Source organism: Pleurodeles waltl, chromosome 6 (genome assembly GCF_031143425.1).
Source record: "Pleurodeles waltl isolate 20211129_DDA chromosome 6, aPleWal1.hap1.20221129, whole genome shotgun sequence".
Taxonomy (NCBI): Eukaryota; Metazoa; Chordata; class Amphibia; order Caudata; family Salamandridae; genus Pleurodeles; species Pleurodeles waltl.
Window position 1 is genome coordinate 727,897,525 of NC_090445.1, and position 18,130 is coordinate 727,915,654.

The following is an 18,130-nucleotide window of genomic DNA, read 5'->3' on the forward strand; positions in this document are numbered from 1 at the left end:
ATTTTTATAGCCTGCTGATGGATTGCATAAAGCCATTCTATGAAATACAGGTGTGTGCACAAACGATGTCAGAAGTTTTCTTAAACGTTATCACATTTGATGAATTGAATAATTGCTTTAAGCCTGCAACATTCCATGGTATGACCTTAAAAAATGTATTTCTTTGCGTTTTTATCTATTTTTACGATGTTTATTTTAGGAACAAGTAGAAACTCTTAGGTGGTCATTACAACCCTGGCAGTGGGTGTTAAAGCGGCGGTAAAACGTCCAACAGGCCGGCGGCAAAAAAAAATGGAATCACAACCGCGGCGGCAACCGCCAACAGACAGGCGGAGGACAATGTACCGCCCACACTATTACAACCCACCAATCCGCCACCTTTTCCGGGGCGGATTCACCGCGAACAAAAACACGGTGGAAACTGGACTTCGAAGGGAAAACGCTCACCTCTACACACCCCACGAGGAATCAGGACGCCATGGAACCCGAGCTCCAGATTCTGCCAGCTTTCATCTTCCTGCTCCTCTACCAGGAGCACGAACGCCGGCAGCGAAGACCAGGGTGAGTACTGCACCTACGACACAGGGGAGGGGGCAGGGAAAAGAGAGTGACACACACACGCAACACCCCCACCCCACCCTCACCCACTACAACACACACGCTAATACATATTGATACATAACAGTTACTCCCCCCAACCCCCCCTGGAAGAATGCAAGGGCAAAAGGAAATGAGTTGAATAATTGTGATATATTCAATTACATACATCAAAAAAATTTACAAATACATACATTTATACTATATACAATTATATACACCAAGAACACAAGTCCAAGGGATTCCACCATCATAGTCCGTGGATCACTGGGCCCAAAAGGCATGGGCGAGGCCCACACTCAATACCCGAACAAGACGGAGAGAACACTGCAGGGGCATCAGTTAGAAATAAAACAGGCACCTCAGGGGGAAGGGAAGGGGGGGGCACCTCAGCCGGTTGAGGACACGACGCCAGATCCACGAGGGGGCTCCATGCCCACTGTTCAATCCTGGGGAGTGCAAAGCCACAGTCTCTCAAGTCTCTACAGTGAGTGGTTTGCCCACTGTTCAATCCTGGGGACTGCAAAGCCACAGTCTCACAAGTCTCTACAGTGGGTGGTTTGCCTACTGTTCAATCCTGGGGAGTGCAAAGCCACAGTCTCTCAAGTCTCTACAGTGGGTGGTTTGCCCACTGTTCAATCCTGGGGAGTGCAAAGCCACAGTCTCTTAAGTCTCTACAGTGGGTGGTTTGCCCACTGTTCAATCCTGGGGAGTGCAAAGCCACAGTCTCACAAGTCTCTACAGTGGGTGGTTTGCCCACTGTTCAATCCTGGGGAGTGCAAAGCCACAGTCTCTCAAGTGGATAACAGTCTCCACTGGTTCTGGAGGGGGCTTTGTGCCCAGAGTGCTTCATCCTGCCCATGGCGGACTCAGTAGCGTCGGAATCATTGGCGCTCACTGGCCAGCAGTGCTGCTGCCGGCGGTGTCCTGGGCAGCGGTTCAGCTGGTGGCGGTCTTGTCCTGGCCTGCGGTGCTGCTGGCAGCGGTGTCCTGGGCAGCGGTTCATCTGGTGGCGGTGTCCTGGGCAGCGGTTCAGCTGGTGGCGGTGTCCTGGGCAGCGGTTCAGCTGCTGGCGATCCTGTCTTGGGCAGCGGTTCAGCTGCTGGCGGTCCTGTCTTTGGCAGCGGGGCTGCTGGCGGTCATCTCCTGGGCAGCGGGGCTTCTGCTGGCAGTCCTGTCTTTGGCAGTGGGGCTGCAGGCGGTCGTCTCCTGGGCAGTGGGGCTGCTGCTGGCGGTCCTGTCTTTGGCAGCGGGGCTGCTAGCGGTCGTCTCCTGGGCAGTGAGGCTGCTGCTGGCGGTCCTGTCTTTGGCAGCGGGGCTGCTGGCGGTCGTCTCCTGGGCAGCGGGGCTGCTGCTGGCCGTCCTGACTTTGGCAGCGGGGCTGCTGGCGGTCGTCTCCAGGGCAGCGGGGCTGCTGCTGGCGGTCTTGTCCGCCGTGCTGATCTTCCCAGACTTGCCGGTTTTACTGTGCCCCTTCCCCACCTTGGATGGTGTCGCAGCTGTCTCCACACTCCCAACTGTACCCCTGGGAGCGGCTTTGGTGGCTGATTTCTTTCCCCTCTCCCACCGGGCACTGTCCAACTTTTTATGCTTGACAGGTGGGGGACTGTCCGTGCTGTGGCTCCTTGCCACACTGGCTGCCCTGCTGCCTGGTGCACTCCATAATCCGGTGACTACTGGCACCACTGGTCCCGCCGATGTTGTGGCTGAGGTGCTAGGTTGGGACCTGGAGAGTCAGGCCCTAGGAGACTGAAGGGGTGGGGGAGGTGTGGGAAAGAGTTCAAGGCTGGCCAGGAAAAGTTTCTTAGGAACACTGGGACGGGTAGCTGGAGGGTGTTTGGGAGTGGAGGAAGAGGTTGTGGTTGCAGGAGGTGTAGGTTTGCTGACTTTGGGTGAAGGTGAATGGGCTGGAGGCTGTCGTGAGGTGGATGGCTGTTGGGTGGGTGTGTGGCTGCGTTTGTGTACCTTGGGAGGTGGCCTCACAGACACACTGGGTGAGGACACCGGGGATGTGTGAATGGTAATGGGGTGGTGACTGCACGTGAGCGGGGTGTGGTGGTGTGTGTGCTGGTGATGGACATAGTGGCTGAGGATGTAGTGCATGCAGGTGTGAGTGGAGACGAGACTGGGAGGGAGGAGGGAGACGAGGAGGAGGGGGACAAAGTGGAGGCAGTGGATGTTGTTGTGTCTGCATGTGTGTGATGCTTGAGTGAGTGCCTGTGGGATGTGTGGTGCTTATGTTTGCCAGAGCTTCCCTTGTGTGTTGAGGTGTGTGCATGCTGGTCTGATGGTGTGCTTGGGATAGGCTGAGGTACAGGGGTGTGGGTCTGGGTGGAGGAAGTTGGAGGGGGGAGGCTAGAGACAGGGACAATGGCTGCCATCAGTGCTGAGGCCAGAGTCTGAAAAGCTAGCTGAGAGGGCTGCCTGAACAGAGTGAATACCCTCCAGGTATGCATTGGTTTGTTGCAACTGCCTCTCAACACCCTGGATGGCATTCAAAATGGTAGACTGCCCAATAGTGAGGGACCTGAGGAGGTCAATGGCCTCCTCACTGAGGGCAGCAGGGGTGACTGGGGCAGGGTCTGAGGTGCTTGGGGCGAAGGTGATGCCCACCCTCCTGGGTGAGCGGGCACGGGACAAACGCTGAGGGGCTGCTGGGAGGGCGGTGCTGGTAGGGGGGTGGCGGCTGTACCTGTAGATGCGGGGGGCACAGATGGGGCCGCCACCGCAAGGGAGCTCCCATCAGAGGAGGAGTCCGTATCGCTGGTGTCAGCTCCTGTCCCCGCCGTGGAGCTCCCCTCGCCCTCCGTCCCACTGGTGAATTCAGAGTCCGTAGTCTCGCCCTCCAGGGCCATGTGGGATGCAGCTTCCTCCTGCTCCGGTGCCACTGCTCCTCCGCCTGATGATGCTAATGCACACAAGAACAGGGAGACCACAAAAAAGGGGGGAGGGGAGACAGAAGAAAGACATGTTCAGTGCATGCAATACCACTACTGTTGGCAGGCACAACAGACACAGAAGCCCCCTGCACTACGCCGCGCACTTGGGGTCCACTATTCAATCCCTGGGACCTGGCTTACAAGGCTGTGGCCGATTTCTGCAGACATGGATGTCACAGGAGCCTGACTAGGTGTAGTTGGCACTGTATACAGGTGGGGTGGGGTGCCACAGGGCCTGCCTGAAGTAGGGAACTTAACTACCAAACTCGCCCTGGCCTAGGGGAACCCACAGCCCACCTCCCCCACCCAGACACCAACAATGCGTGCTGAATCAGCAGAATGAGAGTGTACTCACCCCCTTGTTGCTGCTGTGATGCCCTCAAGCGCCCATCCAACTCCGGGTACGCCACCGCCAGGATCCTGAACATTAGGGGGGTCATGGTGCGATGGGCACCCCTCCCACGTTGGGAGGCCATCCCCAGCTGGGCCTCCGCCGTCTTCTTGCTCCAGCGGAGAATGTCCTCCCATCTTTTCCGGCAGTGGGTGCTCCGTCTGTGGTAGACCCCCAGGGTCCGGACTTCCTTGGTGATGGCACGCCAGATGTCCTTCTTCTGGTGGGCGCTGACCTACAGAAATTGTACAGGGGAAAAGAGAAGTAATTACCAACTGCACCGTCACAGTCATTGGCCCGCATCTCTACCCTTGCCATGACGCACATTCACTCACCGTCGTTTCATGTGCACATTCCCAGCACTTCCACCACAAGACAGCTCCAATACTCTGATTCGAATTATCACAGAGTCAAAGAGAGTCCAAGTGGGGAAAAGGGGATTAGGAAGGGAACAGCTGGGAAGGAGACCTATAGGAAGCAAAAGGTTAAAACACACAATATCAAGATTATAACATATGAATCAGTACTAGATTAAAAACTCTAAGCATTGTCATTCTGAAATCATAGATAACCTATGAATGGACTTAAACAACTAGGCTTCAAGATTACTGGACACCTGAGAGGAAATCAAGAAATGGTTAAATGCAATGTTCAGATTCAAACATTATCTTTTGCATGAGGATCAAGGAAAGAAAAACATTATTATATACACACTACATCACATCTAGAACTTTAGCATTTTGTTTTGTCAAAAACTGAAGGAAACATGAATTGTGCCCATTGTATACTTTCACAAAAGGTTGTAAATACCATAGAATGATTGTGCACCATGAATAACATAAGCTAGGCTCGACCAATAAATCACGCGTCTTGCTGGCTAGAAAACCACCTCGTAAATGCCATGAAGAGGTAGCACATTATGAACACCGCAAGATTAAACACAAGAAAAGAATCTCGCTTCCTGCCGATTCAGATGTCACCATGAAAATGCCAGAAAAAGTTAGCGCACAATGAATAACATGAATTACATACAAGATTGAAATCGCGCGTCTCGCCGATTTAAATGCCACCATGTAAATGCCAGGAAATTATAGCGTACAATGAACTGCATGAATTACACACGAGAAATGAATTGCGCATCTCGCCGATTCGAATGCCACCATGTAAATGCCAGGAAATGGAAGCGTACAATGAACTGCATGAATTACACACGAGAAATTAATCGCGCGTCTCTCCGATTCGAATGCCACCATGTAAATGCCAGGAAATTGTAGCGCACAATGAACTGCATAAGTTACACACGAGAAATTAATCGTGCGTCTCGCCGATTCGAATGCCACCATGTAAATGCCAGGAAATAGTAGCGCACAATGAATATCAAGGGTTAAAGCACAAGGAAAGAATTGCGCGTTTTGCCAATTCGAATGTCACCATATGAATGCCTGGAAATGGTAACGCACAATGAATATCAAGGGTTAAAGCACGAGGAAAGAATCGCGCGTCTTGCCGATTCGAATGTCACCATATGAATGCCTGGAAATGGTAACGCACAATGAATATCAAGGGTTAAAGCACGAGGAAAGAATTGCGCGTCTTGCCGATTCGAATGTTACCATATGAATGCCTGGAAATGGTAACTCACATTGAATAACATTAATTAAAACACGAGTAAGGAATCGCGCGTCTTGCCAATTCGAATGTCAGCATGTAAATGCCCAATAAACATCAAGCACACTTTCACACGCACGAAAGTCAAAAGATTTTATCATGATAATTAGGCTCAAGAACTCGAACTCCTTCGAGAACGGGATCGGGGGCCCAGCCCAACCTCCGTCTTACCGCCCTGATCAAAAATCACCAAGCGCAGTGAAAGGGCGAGGTCTGGAAGATCCAAGTAGGCCTCCGGAACAGGAGCTCAGGACGTTACTGCTGTTCTGCACTGGGACCTCTGAATAGTGAGCACGTGGAGCTGGGCTGGCTCCCTTTTATAGAGTTTTAGCCCAGCCCACCAACCACACCTAGGCATGCTGCAGGGAAGCTTCTAGAAGGCCCTGGGAAGGGACCACACCCTGACACAGTCTGAAAGCCTGCAGCAGTACATTACATGTGGACAATATTTATATGCATGCTGAACATAAGTCTTCAGGATGAAACTCTGCAATGCAAAAGGTTAAAAAACATTATATCAGCACAATGCATAAATTATGTTAGCTGGAAATCATTAGGTTTTTGTATTCTGGTCGCCCGTAGAGCGCACTGCCCTGATGTTGACAGGACCGTAGAGTAGCGTGTACTGGGGGAGGACCCCATCCACGAGTTTCTCCAACTCCTCCGTGCTGGAGGCAGGGGCCCTTTCCCCAGACACACGAGCCATTGTCTCTTCCAGACTGAGGTCGCAGCAGCACTTGCAGTGTAGGTCCTCTCCTGTTGAAGATCAGGTATCGAGTGATTGAACAGAGAGAAAATAGCGGTCACGTCTGTGGCGGTGCATACCGTCACCGCCGGCGTACATCGTCATTGGCTTCTGGGACCCATAGGGTCCAATGTTAACCAATGCAGAATTGCGCTGTGGTCTTCGACCGCCTACTGCGACGGTGTACAACGCCAACGCAGTTACCTCATATCCCCTTGTCCCACCTTACAGGTCAGGCAGCCGCCATTTCAGGGGCCCACATGGCATTATTTTTGACTGCGTCACACACCTAGGCCTTGCCTAAACACTCGTAAAGGCAAATTTCAATTTATGAATATTTTCAGAGTAAGCTGTGTTTACGTACCTCAGAGTTGGTTGACTCTGTGCTCACTGTTCTCCTCCATAGGCACCGTCCACTGAGGCATGTGAGGAGATGGCGGCATCCTCCGGTGTACAGACCGCTGGTGGACCTGTCGACAATGGAGGAAAGACATGTGATCATCACCTACAGGCTTGATCGTACCACAATCCAGGAACTGTATGCCCAGTTGGAGCCAGACCTGATGTCAGCTATCCGCCATCCCACAGGAATCCCCTCTCAAGTGCAGATGCTGTCAGTACTTCATTTCCTTGCAAGTGGGTCTTTCCAAACAACAGTGGCCATAGCATCAGGGATGTCCCAGCCAATGTTTTCCAACGTGTTGTCCAGAGTGTTGTCTGCCCTGCTAAAACACATGCGGAGCTACATTGTTTTCCCTCAGGTGGAGGATTTGCCTACAGTGAAAGGTGATTTCTATGCCCTGGGACATATCCCCAACATCATAGGTGCCATTGATGGGACACATGTGGCCTTGGTACCCCCGCAGGAGTGAACAGGTGTACAGAAACCGGAAGAGTTACCATTCCATGAATGTGCAGATGGTGTGTTTGGAAGACCCGTACATCTCCCATGTTAATGCAAAATTCCCAGGCTCAGTGCATGACGCTTACATCCTGCGGAATAGCAGCATCCCTTATGTGATGGGGCAACTCCAGAGGCACCGGGTGTGGCTATTAGGTGAGCACATGGACCCAAATCAGTGGGAATAGTTGTCTGGGTCTGTGGGTGTCCCTATGAGTTGGTGTGTGTCTAACAGTTGTCCCTCGCCATTTGCAGGTGACTCTGGTTACCCCAACCTGTCATGGCTACTGACCCCAGTGAGGAATCCCAGGACAAGGGCAGAGGAATGCTACAATGAGGCCCATGGGCGAACTAGGAGGATTATAGAGCGGACCTTTAGCCTCCTGAAGGCCAGGTTCCGGTGCCTCCATATGACAGGTGGTTCCCTATTCTACTCACCAAAGAAGGTATACCAGATCATTGTGGCCTGCTGTATGCTTCACAACTTGGCTTTGCGACGACAGGTGCCTTTTCTGCAGGAGGATGGTCCAGATGGAGGTGTTGTGGCAGCTGTGGACCCTGTGGACAGTGAAGACAAGGAAGCAGAAGAAGAGGACATCGACAACAGGAACACGGTGATCCTGCAATACTTCCAGTGAGACACAGGTAAGAAGACAACACTGCCTGCTACATCTAATTTAAATCTAATACCTCTCTACTGTCTGTCATTTTCACCCAGTGTATGGTCACTGAGTTGTCACTTTCCCTTACGATTTCACAGATGTGGGTCCCACTGTGTGACATCTGCTTTGTTTCCTCATGGACTAGAGCTGTGTGACATAGGTATGTTGACATTACATTTGAAAGAGCATTTTGGCACTGTGATTGCTAATACAATATTTCGAAATCACAGACAGACTCCAGATTGTTTTGTGCTATAAGGGAGTTTATTTAAGTGCTCAATATTGGAGGGGGTTGTACAATGGTGAGGGGTGATGGTGGAGGAATGTCCATGGCAGAGTCCAATCTATTAGTCTCACAGGTGCATTGTCCAAAGGGGCATAGGAAGTGGAGCTGGGGCAGTTTAAGTATGGCCAGGGTGACAAGGTGGGACAAATGTATGACAATCAGGGTGGTCTCATTTCTTGGCGGGGGTCTTGGCATTGTTTTCTGTCTTTGTCCTGGATCTCAGGGACCGTTTGCGGGGTGGTTCTCCCTCTGCAGGGAGTGGGGTGCTGGTGTGGTGGTCCTGTGGCGGTGCCTCCTGTCCACTAGCGCCGGCAGAGGTGGTGGGCAGTTCATCGTCCAGGCTAGTGTCAGGGTCCCCTTGTTGTGCCACAGTGTCCCTACTGGTGTTGACGAGTTCCTTCATCATCCCTACAATGGTGCCCAGGGTGGAATTGATGGATTTGAGTTCCTCCCTGAAGCCCAAATACTGTTCCTCCTGCAGCCGCTGGGTCTCCTGAAACTTGGCCAGTACGTTGCCATTGTCTCCTGGGAGTGGTGGTAGGATCCCATGATGTTGGAGAGGGCCTCGTGAAGAGTGGGTTCCCTGGGCCTGTCCTCCCCCTGTCGCACAGCAGCCCTCCCTGTTCTCCTGTGTTCCTGGGCCTCTGTCCCCTGAACTGTGTGCCCACTGCCCCCAGGTCCCTGTTGTTGTTGGGGTGGTGGGTTAGCCTGGGTTCCCTGTAGTGGAGCACAACCTGCTGATTGACGTGTCCTGGGGACAGAGGTATGGGCCCGCTGGGTGGGTGCTGTGCTGGTGTTTCCAGAGGGGGGAAGCCCTGTAGTGGCTTGTGCCAGTGTGAGGGGAACCGCCTGTCCCGAGGTCCCAGATGGGCCGGGCTGGTCGTCTAGATCCAGTTGGACAGAGCTGCTGTCATCACTGTGGGCCTCTTCTGTGGGTGGAGTGGACATGTCTGGACCATCCTGTCCGGTGACGTTGGGTAGGGGTCCTGCAGGGGTGTAAAAGCATGATTATTGCATCTGTGTGTGCCATGGTGTGCAATGGGTGGGTGACTGTGTACCCCAGTGCTTGCATTCCTGTGTAGGACCTTGTGTGATGATGGTTTAGGGGGGTGTATGAGTATGTGCAGTGGCCATGCTTTGGTGATGGGTGTCCATGCTTTGGTGTTGCATGCAGGGCTTGGTATTGGAATGGGTTGTTTGTGATATTGGGACATGTGTGAGGAGTAGGAGTGATGGGGGTGAGGGCGAGGGTGGGGGTATGTGCTAGCATGCAGGTAGGGTGGGGGATGAAGTAGTGAAAGATTTGACTTACCAGAGTCCATTCCTCCAGCTACTCCTGCAAGGCCCTCAGGATGCAAAATAGCCAAGACCTGCTCCTCCCATGTTGTTAGTTGTGGGGGAGGAGGTGGGGGTCCGCCGCCAGTCCTCTGTACCGGAATGTGGTGTCTGGAGACCACGGAACGCACCTTCCCCCGTAGGTCGTTCCACCTCTTCCTGATGTCATCCTTTGTTCTTGGGTGCTGTCCCACTGCGTTGACCCTATCCACAATTCTTCGCCATAGCTCCATCTTCCTAGCTATGGAGGTGTGCTGCACCTGTGATCCGAATAGCTGTGGCTCTACCCGGATGATTTTCTCCACCATGACCCTGAGCTCCTCCTCAGAGAACCTGGGGTGTCTTTGCGGTGACATGGGGTGGTGTGGGTGATGTGTGGGGTGGTGTGTGTTGTGATGTGTCGGTGATATTTAGTGGTGTGTTGTGTGAGGTGCGTTGATGTTATGTGAGTGATGGTGTTGAGTGCCTGTGGATGCTCGTTTGTAGATGGTGGTGTCTCTCTCTGGCCTTCAGTCGCAATTGTGGTCATAGGGGTTTGTGGGTGATGTGGGTGTGTGTTTTATATTGTATTGGGTGTGTGGGAGTGGTGTGTGTATGTGTATCAGGTGTGTGTATTTGGAATTGTCCAATGTGGTAGTGTTTTGTAAATGTGTGTGTATTTTGAGCGCGGCGGTGTGTCCCACCAATGGAATACCGCGGTTGAAAGACCTCTGCGTGGATTCATGGGTCGTGATAGTGTGGGCGTATTCCTGTTGGCGTGACGGTGGAGGATTTCTTATCGCCAGTTTATCACTGACCTTTGGTGTGGCGGACTTGTGTGGGTGTCTAGATTTTTGCGGATTCCGGCCTTTGGGTCATAATGACCGTGGCGGAATTCCGCGGCCGTGGCAGTGTGTTGGCGGTCTTCTGCACAGCGGTAACCGGCTTTTACCGCCAATGTTGTAATGACCCCCTTAGTGTGGAAGGCAGCCAGCTTCACTATCGGTACATTGATGCAGTGTGATGGCAATACTACATTTGCTTTCTAATTATGTGGTTTGATGCAAACTTAGACTTCATATTATTGCTTGTCCTCTTGAGAATACTCTTAGTAGTCTTGTGCATAGCATCCTTTCTTTTGGTGGAGATTAATATGGTGGGATATCTTTCTGGTTCTCTGTGCTGGATTGTAATCCCTCACTGGGCAAATATATGGTTCTCACGGAATACCAGTGCTTCCTGCTCCTGATTCTGCTAGATTACAGTTGTTGCCTTATTACCACCCGGGGTCAACAGTACCTTGAATTGAAGCTCGGGGTTAAGAGTATCTTGAATTGAATCCTTATTATGTCCGCTGACCCTAGATTTTAAGTGCGGGATAGGTTATAGTTAATGGAGTATGCTAGATCTATTTAGAATGTCCATACTATCTCTTGATATTTACCGTGGAATGAAAACAAGTTCATTTTATATTAGATCATTACCCTTGAAGACGTTACCAGCTGTCTTTTGGTTATCTGAAATCACTTGACCATTGCTTGCATACCTTTAGTCTCTTGAAATGTTGTTATTTGGGGTAAGGAAAGCATTTGCTCTTTTGACATCATTCACATATTCCCTTACTGACTCCTTTGCAGGATGAATGTTGTTATGTCTTTCTTTATTTTGACCAACTGTACTTCCTTCTTTTAGACCAATGCTTTCCCCTTATGTATTGCCCCTTTTTGTTGTACAGGATGTTGATGTTGTTTTATTGGTTTGTTGATCAGGCTAGGGGCATTTCTCATTATGGGTCTTTGTTCCCTACTTTTTGCACCAGAGTTCCTACTGTTGCTATTGGAGGATGTTACTGGTTGTGCTGATGCACAGACGTCTTCCTTTCATTGTTGGTCGGGTTGTAAATTAATTAAATTGACTTGCCCATTCTTTCTATCTTTAACTCCAGGTTATTTGGACCCTGTTTCCTGTGGGCAATTGAGAGATTTTCACTATGTCAGTTGAGGCCCTCAGCAAGAAATATCGGGTAGAGGATTAGAGTAGATGTACTATTATCTGATTGCAACAAGTCAGTTGATCTTGAGAAGGGGCTCTCCTAAGTTTGTTTTTATTCTTCTCTAATCGTCTTTGTCTACTAGTAAGCTTCATATTTGTTGGAGAGCTGGCCTCGGTTGGGCCCTCAATGGATTCCCCATCATCGGCTTTTTTGGTGTTTATAATTGAGGATGACGTTTCTAACACAGGCCAAAGGCACCAGCCGTAGCGCACAGCCAGTTATGGTCCCAGAGAAAGCAGCACCCCCTCTCCTTTCATATCCCGGTGTTTTTAACCAAAAATCTTTGTGCATAGATAGTCCACCCACCTCACCAAGTGAAATCTGAAAGACTGCTACCATCTTATATCTCCCACTGTGTTCCACTACTACCATAGATGAATTCATCGCATTAGACAGGGGAGAAACACAAAACTATCTAAGTATTCCATGAAACCTTATATTCCATGTTTCCATGTCATCCATGCAGCAAATACAATGAATATAGATTGTATCTTAAGAGGAATATACTGTAGACGTGTTCCCTTGCTTCCAAATGTTCATACATACTGCAATAGTTTATTAAACAGGCACGCACTACCTCCTGCTAGAAAGATGAAGACGTATAATGTTTTTAATTCTTATCCCAAAAGAGTAGAGGAGGAATTATGTAGGTCATAATATGTCTCTCAAATATAAATAAGTACAAGTAATTACCCCTCAGTTGGTTCACCATCTAGGTCTTCTATTACTTTGATCCATGCAGATGTCTGGATACTCGATTGCAATAAAATGTTTCTGAGTATTGTACCAGACTGATCTTAAAACTGCCTTCAAAATAAATGGGAGTATAACAGTCAATACAAAATCTTTACTGACATTTCTAAAAGAAAGGTCCCCAGCACTATATAGGTCTCACTGTAGCTACTTTTCTGGACATGTCAGGTTCAAAAGGAAATCTATTGTGTTCAATTAGATGAATCTCCTCATGTTGAGTTTGTGGATGAAAACCCGCTATAACCATGGTTGCCAAGGTTTCAGATTGCTATGTGTGACATTTTTTATGATCTCAGTATGATTATGAGTGACATTTCAGTGACTATGAGTGACACTTTCTCGCGAGCAAAATCAAGCAATGAAAATGAGGGGAACATGAGCACTAAGCCCTCACTTACTTACTGTGATGATCAGATCCATGGAAGACTATACTAGAGGACTCTCTAGTCTCAGCTCAGTAATGATCTCATGGATCTTGGCAGGCAGTACCCGGGCTGCAGCGCTGTGGCCCGGTGGGTTGGGTCCATTGCAGTGATGCTGCATCATGATGCGGCCACCTGCCAGTCAGTGACACTACGAAGTGGTGGCCAATCTCAGCCAGCTGCACCCGGGGTCGGGAGATGAGCGTTGCGCGGAGGGACTGGCTCTGGTGGTAATAAATCATCGCAGGCAGATTCCATTTTCTCCTGGGGCTGCGGCGGTGTTTCAAAGCAGCTAACTCAGTGGCCAGCCAGGCCAGGGCAAGCCTCAGCTGTGCTGAGCTGGCACCCACAGCACAGACCACAGAATCAGCCACGGGCCGGCGGTTCCAACTGTTCACCCCACCACCATCGTCGGCCACTACCTCAGGGCCTGTGAGGATTCAGCCTCTGCACGACGGGCGCTGCATAAACATCTGGTGGTTGCTGCCAAACGACGCAGCCAAATGCCGCAAGCGCAGTAACAACTAGCCTGGCCAGGCTACTGGACGCACACTTACAGTGACGTAAGTTTTACTATGCGCATGTGTTGACCGGGCCGCCAGGTGGGGGGCTGGGTCACTGAATCTCTCTTTGTTCACTTAGATACATTGTAACAAAGGGTACTCGACTACGAGCGCAGCCAGAGACAGCAGCCCCTTAGCCTGCTGAAGCAGGCAGCGCACAGTGCACTCAGCCCAGCACTACAGCTCAGTTGATCTGTGCATTATTGCCCTCTCCCCTTAATAGCTGAGGAGGCGCTATAATGCATGATTTTCCATTGCAGTGCGGTGATGCAGACCACAACACTGAAATGCATTAGACTCACGCCTGATGTGTGTGTAATAGTGAATTTAGATTTTAGAATCTTGTGAATGGAACGTTTTCTGTCGGCTTACGATCAGAAGCGTTTTGTTCGTTAGGAGCGTGTGTGAGTGCTCCAATAAAGGTTACTTGCTTAAGGACATCGTTGTTCCTGGTGTCATTTGATTACAACATTTTGGCGACGATTTAAAAACCAGGAGCACTCACCACAGACTCGAGGATTTTCACAATATTCAGCAATTTGTAGATGGCAGACGGAGACGGTTTAGGAGTGTTTAGGAGTGTTCCTGCATTCCGGTGATGTTGGATTTCTAGGAGGATAGATTCAAAACTTTCAGGAACTGGAAGTGGTGAGGCAGAACATTTTTTTATTTTTATTTTTGACTGAACTGCATACTATTTCTTAGAATTGGCAGTTGTTTGGCAGCCATCTTAGAGACAGTGTTGTTCGTATGAAAGATTAGTAAGAGAACAACGTCATGAATCGGCGGCCATCTTAGGTTAACAAGTTTTTTTTTTTTTTTGCAATTTCAAAGTGAATTTAAAGGCACATTATCGCAGTTTAAAAATAAAACAAGAAGAAAAACTCTCATTTATATTTTCTATCCTTGACTATTCAGTCATAATGAATAACATTTGTGGTAATCCTCCTCCGCCATTTTTAAACTCTGCTAATGAGGCTACTATGAAATGGGAAAAATGGTTCAGACATTTTAAAAACTACATGTTGGCAATTAATGGAGATTCATTTGAATCACACAGAAAAAAAGCGTTACTACTCAACTTAATTGGCTTGGAAGCTGAAGACATCTTTGAGCATCTACCTCCAGTTTTACCACCATCTGGCACAGACGCTAGAGATTATGACTGTTTTTCAGAAGCTGTAGATAGGTTTAAAAAAAGGTTTTCAGAGGAACCACACATTGTTATGGAAAGGTATAAGTTTTTCACACGTCATCAACAACTTAATGAGTCAGTTGACTCCTATATTTCTGCTTTACGAATTTTGGCTGCAGACTGTGAATTTGGAGAAACAGCGGATATTTATATTAGAGATCAGTTAATTATTTTCTGTTCGAATAAAAAGATTCAGGAACAATTGCTTAGACAACGCAATCCCACTTTGAGAGAAGCAATTGACACGGCTAAGAGTGTTGAATGTACAATAAAATCTTTCAAAGCCATTAATGTGGATGACATTAACAAAGAGATTGCAGCTGTAGCTTTAAATGATACAGAGAAATATGAGGCTAGTAACAAAGGAAAATTTTCTAAAGGAAAACAAGTCAGTATTAACAAACAAATTTCAGGATACAATGTTAGTAAGACATTTTGTGATAAGTGTGGTTCCAAAACACATGCATCTCAATTCAAGTTTTGCCCAGCCAAAGGCAAAGAATGTTTCAAGTGCAAGAAGATTGGTCATTTTGGCAATGTTTGCAGATCGGTAGCCAACAGAAGAATATCTACGCTGGAGGAATCAAAGTGTGATAACGAGATGGAAGATCATTTCGTTCTCAGTCTTAAGGAAAAGGTTTCATGCACAAATAAGTTTGATACAGAAAAGACCAGGAAGGGTATTAACTGCACTAAAATTGACAAAGAGCCCTATATTCCACCTGATTGTGAAATCGTCATTGATGGATTGAATGTGAAAGTTTTGGCAGATTCTGGATCACCATATACTATCTTATCAGATCAGTTTTTTAATGAAAACTGGGATGATAAAAAGTTAGAACCAAATGATGTCAAAGTATATGGTTTTGGGGGCAAAGAGATTGATATGCTTGGATTTTTCATAGCGGATATCAAATTTTTAAACAGGTCAATTATTGGAAAAGTATATGTTGCCATTGATGGGTTACATGTTATTGGTTGGCGTCATCAAAAGAAAATGGGAATGGTGCTCAATCCAAATGCCAAGAACCCAGTGTATCTGTCTGATAATATACAGTCTGTCCAAGTTTTGAACACAAGTACAGATAAGTTGGAGTTGTTATTAGACAAATTTTAAAATTTATTTAGCAAAGAGTTAGGTAAGGTGACAGGATTTTCACATCACATTCAACTTTAAAAAAATGCTGTTCCTATCAAACACAAATTAAGGCATGTTCCACTTTCGGTCAGTAAGGAGTTATCTGAGATGTTAGTCAGAATGTGTAAGGAGGATATTATTGAGCCTGTTGATGGTGCAGAATGGGTTTCACCAATTGTTCTGGTGCGGAAAAAATCAGGAGATTTGCGTTTGTGTGCTGATTTAAGATCTGTGAACAAGCAAATTTTGGTGGATTGTTTTCCACTTCCACGCATTCAAGAGCTTTTCACAAAGTTAGAGGGTTCTAAATTTTTTTCAAAGATTAATCTGAAGGCAGCATACCACCAAGTAGAGTTAACTCCCGAATCTCGTTGCATTACCACTTTTATTACTCCAGATGGTGCTTTTCAATATAAACGCATGCCTTTTGGTTTGGCATCAGCTGCTTCTGTTTTTCAAAAATTGATGCATTGTGTATTTAAGGATGTTGGGAATGTCATTGCTTTTCAGGATGATATTTTGATCTACACAGCTACAAAAGAGGAACACTATACGAAGTTGGACAAGGTGTTGTCAATCCTTAGTGATAGGGGTATGACGATTCAATTCGACAAGTGTACATTGTTAACTAATGAAATAGACTATTTAGGTCATTCTATTTCAGGAAAAGGTATCACACCTATTAAGAATTCTCTACAGGTGATACAAAACATTGAGGAACCCAGAAACAAAGACCAGGTTCATTCCTTTTTAGGCCTATGTGAGTACTATGCTAAATTTGTCAAAACTTTTAGCGATTTAGCTATGCCTTTACGTGTATTACTTAAGAAAAATGAAACATTTAGGTGGTCTAATGATCAGGTTGATGCTTTCAACAAGTTAAAGAAGTCTATTGTAAATTCGAAACCACTTTCTCCATATTCTGGTGATGCAGTAAATGTTATTACTGTGGATGCAAGTTCAACAGGATTAGGAGCAGTATTAACTCAAGTCAAAGGGAATGTTGAACAAACCATTGCTTTTGGTTCTAGGGCATTGTCTGAAGCTGAGTGTAGGTATTCAACTATTGAACGTGAGGCACTTGCCTGTGCGTGGTCCGTTGAACACTTTAAAATATATATGTGGGGGAAACATTTCAAATTGAGAACTGATCATAAACCACTGATTTCTTTATTATCTAAAAATGGCATGGGTAGAGCGTCTTCAAGACTCATACGTATTTTAGCAAAATTGTATGAATACAATTTTACTGTGTCTTATTTGCCAGGTACACGGAATACCAGAGCGGATTGTTTTTCGAGATTATCTGGCAGTAAGGAAATGTCTACAGATTCTGAAGTGATTGAAGAATGTGTTGTTGCAAGTGTGAGAGATGCAGTAGTGTCAATTTGTGAAGTCATTTCAGAAAAAGAATGGGTTTCAGCATATGACAAAGATGAAGTTCTTGGAATTGTGAAGGGTTTTATCATAAAAGGTTGGCCACAAGAGAAATCTTTAACAAAGGATTTACAAGTTTTCTGGAAAGTTAGAAATGAATTGTCCATAGAAAATGATTTGTTACTTAAGGGTGAATGTTTTGTACCTCCTACAGAAATAAGAAGAAAGTTGATTTCTATAGCTCATATTGGACATTTAGGACAATCTGGAACTATTAAAAAATTGAGAGATCAGTTTTGGTGGCCGTACATGGATTCAGAGGTAGTTGTTTTCATTAAGAATTGTTTGTTGTGTCAGGATTCTGATAAAGTTTTGAAGACACAGAAAACTGAGGTTAATGTATTACCTTTTCCAGAACAACCATGGAAGGATTTAGCTATGGATTTACTTGGTCCTTATGAAGGTATTAGTTTGGAAAAAGTGTATATATTGGTTATTATTGATTATTTCTCCAAATGGGTTGAGTATGAGCGACCCAGTACTGATGAGGTAATTGAGTTTCTAAACAATTGTTTCAGAAAAGAAGGTTATCCTGATAGTATCACTACTGACAATGGTACACACTTTACTTCTTCTAAATTACAAGATTTCTTGTCTAATTTAGGGGTTAAACATAAACGAACTGCTTTATATGCACCCAATATGAACGGTTTAGTTGAAAGATTCAATAGAACTTTAGTAGAGGCAGTGCAACTGGCTCTAAATGCTAAGATTAATGTTAAGGAACATGTTGCACAAATGATTTGGTCTTATCACTGTACACCTCATTCTTTAACTAAATTTTCACCGTTTTTGATGTTGAAAGGAAGGAAACCAAGACTAGGTCTAAATCCATCTTGGTTGCAAAACAATGTACAGATTTATGATATGAATAGGATATACAATGAGGCCAAGGTGAATGTTGAGTTTAGGAACAAAAATAATTGCAAGGAAAATGGACAAAGGAGTCTAAGTTTAAATGTTGATGATTGGGTTAAGATTAAGCTTCCCACACATGTCAGAAAGGGAGAATCAAAGTATTCAAAACCTTGGAAAGTTATTAGGGTTGGGAGGTCTTCAGCTATGT